The sequence below is a fragment of the Schistocerca cancellata genome, chromosome 11 (assembly GCF_023864275.1).
Source record: "Schistocerca cancellata isolate TAMUIC-IGC-003103 chromosome 11, iqSchCanc2.1, whole genome shotgun sequence".
In the NCBI taxonomy this organism is placed as follows: Eukaryota; Metazoa; Arthropoda; class Insecta; order Orthoptera; family Acrididae; genus Schistocerca; species Schistocerca cancellata.
In genome coordinates, this window is record NC_064636.1 from 83,652,548 (window position 1) to 83,658,601 (window position 6,054).

A 6,054-nucleotide genomic window follows, 5' to 3' on the forward strand; every position below is an offset into this window, starting at 1 on the left:
CGATTCGTTACAGCCGTGCGGATAAGATACGTGTCATCTCGACTGCTAGTGATACGAGGCCGTTGGGATCCAGCACGGCGTTCCGCATTACCCTCCTGAACCCACCGATTCCATATTCTGCTAACAGTCATTGGATCTCGACCAACGCGAGCAGCAATGCCGTGATACGATAAATCGGAATCGCGATAGGCTGCAGTCCGACCTTTACCAAAGTCGGAAACGTGATGGTACGCATTTCTCCTCCTTACGCGAGGCATCACAGCAACGTTTCACCAGGCAACGCCGGTGAACTGCAGTTTGTCTATGAAAAATCGGCTAGAAACTTTTTTCATGTCAGCACGTTGTAGGTGTCGCCACCGGCGCCAACCTTGTGTGAATGCTCTGAGAAGCTAATCATTTGCATATCACAGCATCTTCTTCCTGTCGGTTAAATTTCGCGTCTGTAGCACGTCATCTTCGTGGTGTAGCAATTTTAATGGTTAGTAGTGTACATGAAATTTATTCACTGTTACGAATACGAACAACCACGCATGCATGTCCGAAGGAACGTTGCATCGTACTTACAAACAAAACAGCAATGCAATATCGCATTTATCCGCCGATATGAGGCAGCAACTTTCAATTAAAATGTTCTTCCCCGTACGGGAAGCCGGCCGGTGTGGCCGTGCGGTTAAAGGCGCTTCAGTCTGGAACTGCGCGACCGCTACGGTCGCAGGTTCGAATCCTGCCTCGGGGATGGATGTGTGTGATGTCCTTAGGTTAGTTAGGTTTAATTAGTTATAAGTTCTAGGCGACTGATGACCTTAGAAGTTAAGTCGCATAGTGCTCAGAGCCATTTGAACCATTTGTACGGGAATTACATAATGTGTATGGGAGTACAGGTGGTGACGCAAGAACGACGACATGTGAAAGTTCGGACCTGGCCTTGAGCCGTGCAAGGTTAGCCGAAACGGTAAAGGCGACCGCTCGCGTAAAGCGGGAAATCCGAGTTCGAGTCCCGGTTTGTCAGAAATTTCCGTTGTCGCCATGACCGCTCGTATTCCCAGCTGCGAATAAGTTTCACGTGTTCAATAAAACTGTGCCTACAGCGTGTACACCAACGCCAAAGTAGCATATTGACCGATCGCGGAGTGAAATGGTTCAAATGACTCTGGGCCTATGGGACTTAACATATAAGGTCATTATTCCATTACAACTACTTAAACCTAACTAACCTAAGAACAGCACACACATCCATGCCCGAGGCAGGATTCGAACCTGTGACCGTAGCGGTCACGCGGTTCTTGACAGAAGCGTCTAGAACCGCTCGACCACGCCGACCGGCGGATCGCCGAGTCATGCAGTTACATAATCGCGTCTGGAATTCCAATCACATCTCAGCTGCGAAATTATGGCGGCTTCCTTTCTTGATAATGAGGCTTGGATATACTTAACAAGGGGACCACACGCAAGTGTGTCATAGTCATCGTAAGAACAGGGAAAGCAGTAATTTTATCGACATCTATTTGGCTTGCACCTCCGATTTCGTTGAAATTTAAGGTATGTGCAGCACTTGCCAAAAATGAAAGTGACACAGCGAGGAGCTCCACATGGCCAACCACGGAGACAAGATAGTATTTTTGGCGCTAGTCAGGCGGAGGTATCAGCCTTTTAAGGTAGTCTAGTTTCCAGCCAGCGATTGGCCCATTGGATACAGCAGAGTAATCTGGGTTCGTGGTGCCGAATCCCTTTACCAAAACATTTTTTGTTTTCAATTTCTACGTTACTTACACTGCCAAGTAAAGCGAAATAATGCTCAATATAGAATGAGATTTTCACCCTGCAGCGGAGTGTGCGCTGATATGAAACTTCCTGGCAGATTAAAACTGTGTGTCGGACCGAGACTCGAACTCGGGACCTTTGCCTTTCGCGGGCAAGTGCTCTACCGACTGAGCTACCCAAGCACGACTCACGCCCGGTACTCACAGCTTTACTTCTGCCAGTACCTCGCCTCCTACCTTCCAAACTTTACAGAAGCTCTCCTGCGAACCATGCAGAACTAGCACTCCTGAAAGAAAGGATATAGCGGAGACAGCCTGGGGGCAGACGTAAAGCTGTGAGTACCGGACGTGAGTCGTGCTTCGGTAGCTCAGATGGTAGAGCACTTGCCCGCGAAAGGCAAAAGACCCGAGTTCGAGTCTCGGTCGGGCACACAGTATTAATCTGCCAGGAAGTTTCATATCAGCGCACACTCCGCTGCAGAGTGAATAACGTCATTCTGGAAACGTTCCGCAGGATGTGGCTAAGCCATGTCTCCGCAGTATCCTTTCTTTCAGGAGTGCTAGTTCTGCAAGGTTCGCAGGAGAGCTTCTGTAAAGTTTGGAAGGTAGGAGACAAGATACTGGCAGAAGTAAAGCTGTGAGCACGGGGCGTGAGTCGTGCTTGGGTATCTCAGTTGGTAGAGCACTTGCCCGCGAAAGGCAAAGGTCCAGAGTTCGAGTCTCGGTGCGGCACACAGTATTAATAATGCTCAATATAGTTTATTCATTAATATTTTCATTAAAGGCGCGAAGAAGAAAGGCAAACGAAAATGTAAGATTGCAAATAAATTTCTAGAAAAGGTTGTAAGGTGTACATAAGAACTTCGTATATACGAGGTGCATTCAAGTTCTAAGGCCGCCAACTTTTTTTCTAACTAACTACTCACCCGAAATCGATGAAACTGGCGTTACTTCTCGACGTAATCATGATGATGATGATGATGTTTGGTTTGTGGGGCGCTCAACTGCGTGGTTATCAGCGCCCGTACAATTATCCAATCTTTGCTCAGTCCAATTTCGCCACTTTCCTGGATGATGATGAAATGATGAGGACAACACAAACACCCAGTCATCTCGAGGCAGGTGAAAATCCCTGACCCCGCCGGGAATCGAACCCGGGACCCCGTGCTCGGGAAGCGAGAACGCTACCGCGAGACCACGAGCGGCGGACTCGACGTAATCACCCTGCAGACATACGCATTTTTCAGAACGCTGACGCCATGATTCCATGGCAGCGGCGAAGGCTTCTTTAGCAGTCTGTTTTGACCACTGGAAAATCGCTGAGGCAATAGCAGCACGGCTGGTGAATGTGCGGCCACGGAGAGTGTCTTTCATTGTTGGAAAAAGCCAAAAGTCACTAGGAGCCAGGTCAGGTGAGTAGGGAGCACGAGGAATCACTTCAAAGTTGTTATCACGAAGAAACTGTTGCGTAACGTTAGCTCGATGTGCGGGTGCGTTGTCTCGGTGAAACAGCACACTCGCAGCCCTTCCCGGACGTTTTTGTTGCAGTGCAGGAAGGAATTTGTTCTTCAAAACATTTTCGTAGGATGCACCTGTTACCGTAGTGCCCTTTGGAACGCAATGGGTAAGGATTACGCCCTCGCTGTCCCAGAACGTGGACACCATCATTTTTTCAGCACTGGCGGTTACCGGAAATTTTTTGGTGGCGGTGAATCTGTGTGCTTCCATTGAGCTGACTGGCGCTTTGTTTCTGGATTGAAAAATGGCATCCACGTCTCATCCATTGTCACAACCGACGAAAAGAAAGTCCCATTCGTGCTGTCACTGCGCGTCAACATTGCTCGGCAACGTGCCACACGGGCAGCCGTGTGGTCGTCCATCAGCATTCGTGGCACCCACCTGGATGACACTTTTTGCATTTTTAGGTCGTCGTGCAGGATTGTGTCCACAGAACCCACAGAAATGCCAACTCTGGAGGCGATCTGTTCAACAGTCATTCGGCGATCCCCCAAAACAATTCTCTCCACTTTCTCGATCGTGTCATCAGACCGGCTTGTGCGAGCCCAAGGTTGGTTCGGTTTGTTGTCACACGATGTTCTGCCTTCATTAAACTGTCGCACCCACGAACACACTTTCGACACATCCATAACTCCGTCTCCACATGTCTCCTTCAACTGTCGATGAATTTCAATTGGTTTCACACCACGCAAATTCAGAAAACGAATGATTGCACGCTGTTCAAGTAAGGAAAACGTCGCCATTTTAAGTATTTAAAACAGTTCTCATTCTCGCCGCTGGCGGTAAAATTCCAACTGCCGTACGGTGCTGCCATCTCTGGGACGTATTGACAATGAACGCGGCCTCATTTTAAAACAATGCGCATGTTTCTATCTCTTTCCAGACCGGAGAAAAAAATCGGAGGCTTTAGAACTTGAATGCACCTCGTAATATTAGATACTTTTACTACTTTGCAGTGGAGGATTTGGACGTACTGGACTGTGATAGTGGTCGTAAGAACAGGAGAAGCGGTAATTTTTCTCGGCATCTGCATGGGGAACCTATTGTTTCACGTGCAGCTGCCGAGGGTTACTCGAAGTTCAAAATGGAACTAACGGAAAACAAAGTCGTCCGCGCTTTAATTACAATTCCACATTGGGAAGTTATGTGCGGAATCCTCGTAGGCGCTATTAAGTACAGTACTTCATAGAACGGGCATATGATTAGTGAAACTGAACAGTTCAAATTTCTAGGTTCTGAGATAAAGCCCACGTTCAGGACGTTGTTCAAAGACTCAATGCTGCCATTTTTACAATTCGAACGGTATCTGAAGTGAGTGATCATTCGACACGAAAATTAGTCTACTTTGCTTATTTTCATTCCTTTATGCCGTATGGTATTACACTTTCGGGTAGCTCTACCCATTCTAAAACGATATTTTCGGCTTAGAAACGGGCAGTTCAGGAAATAACTGGTGTAAATTCGCGAACGTCTTGTCTGCCTCTGTTCTCTTGTCTCCGTATCCAGACATTGGCCTTGTAAGTAGGCTGTTTAGGTTTTTACGTTGGTGACGCCGCGTAGCGCTCTGTATGAAAATCAGTGACTGTGCTGTGTGCAGTCTGTGGCTGGTTGGACTCATTGTCGGAATATTCGCCATTGTAGTGTTGGACGGTTGGCTGTTAACAGCGCGTAGCGTTGCGCAGTTGGAGGTGAGCCGCTAGCAGTGGTGGATGTGGGGGGGGGGGGGGGGGGGGAGATGGTGGAGTTTAGAGAAGTTAGTGTGAGCGGACGATCTGAACGTGTGTCCGCCATCAGTAGTTAGTGCCTTCAGTAGTTAGAATCTTTTATTTAGCTGGCAGTATTGGCGCTCGCTGTATTGCAGTAGTTCGAGTAACGAAGATTTTTGTGAGGTAAGTGATTCATGAAAGGTGTAGGTTATTGTTAGTCAGGGCCATTCTTTTGTTGGGATTATTGAAAGTCAGATTGCGTTGCGCTAAAAAATATTGCGTGTCAGTTTAGTGTTGATAAGAATAAGTAAAGAGAAAACCGAGTACGTTCAGTTTTTCTCAGCTGTCTTTCTACCAAATAACGTAGAAGTTTACCAGCACAGTCATTCATAAGTTTTCTAAGGGGAGGTATCAGCATGTCAATATGTACATTTTTTACTGTCGTTTTTTGTTAACAATATCAGCTTATTCCCAAGAATTAGCAGCTCTCACACAGTTAATACTAGGCAGAAATCCAATCTGCATTTGTATCGCACTTTCTTAACTCTTGTGCAGAGAGGTGTACTGTATACTGCTGCGTCCATTTTCAATAAGCTGCCACAATAATTCAAAAATCTTAGCAGTAATTCACGCGCTTTCAAATCGAAACTGAAGAGTATCCTCATGGGTCATTCCTTCTATTCTGTCGAGTTACTTGAAAAATTATGCTGATTCCTAGGTTGTATTCTTGATTGCGTTTACTTAAACTCACAGCTTGACATTTTTTGGGTTCATAAACCTTTTATTTTATCTATGATTAGTTTTATGTTGTAATTTCATGTACTGACACGTTCGATGACATTGGACTTTTGCTCCTCACTTTGGTCCTACGCAACTAGACGTGTAAATAAAGGCAAATGGTTCAAATGGCTCTGAGCACTGTGGGACTTAACCTCTGAGGTCGTCAGTCCCCTAGAACTTAAAACTACAGGGTTATTACAAATGATTGAAGCGATTTCACAGCTCTACAATAACTTTATTATTTGAGATATTTTCACAATGCTTTGCACACACATACAAAAAGTCAAAAA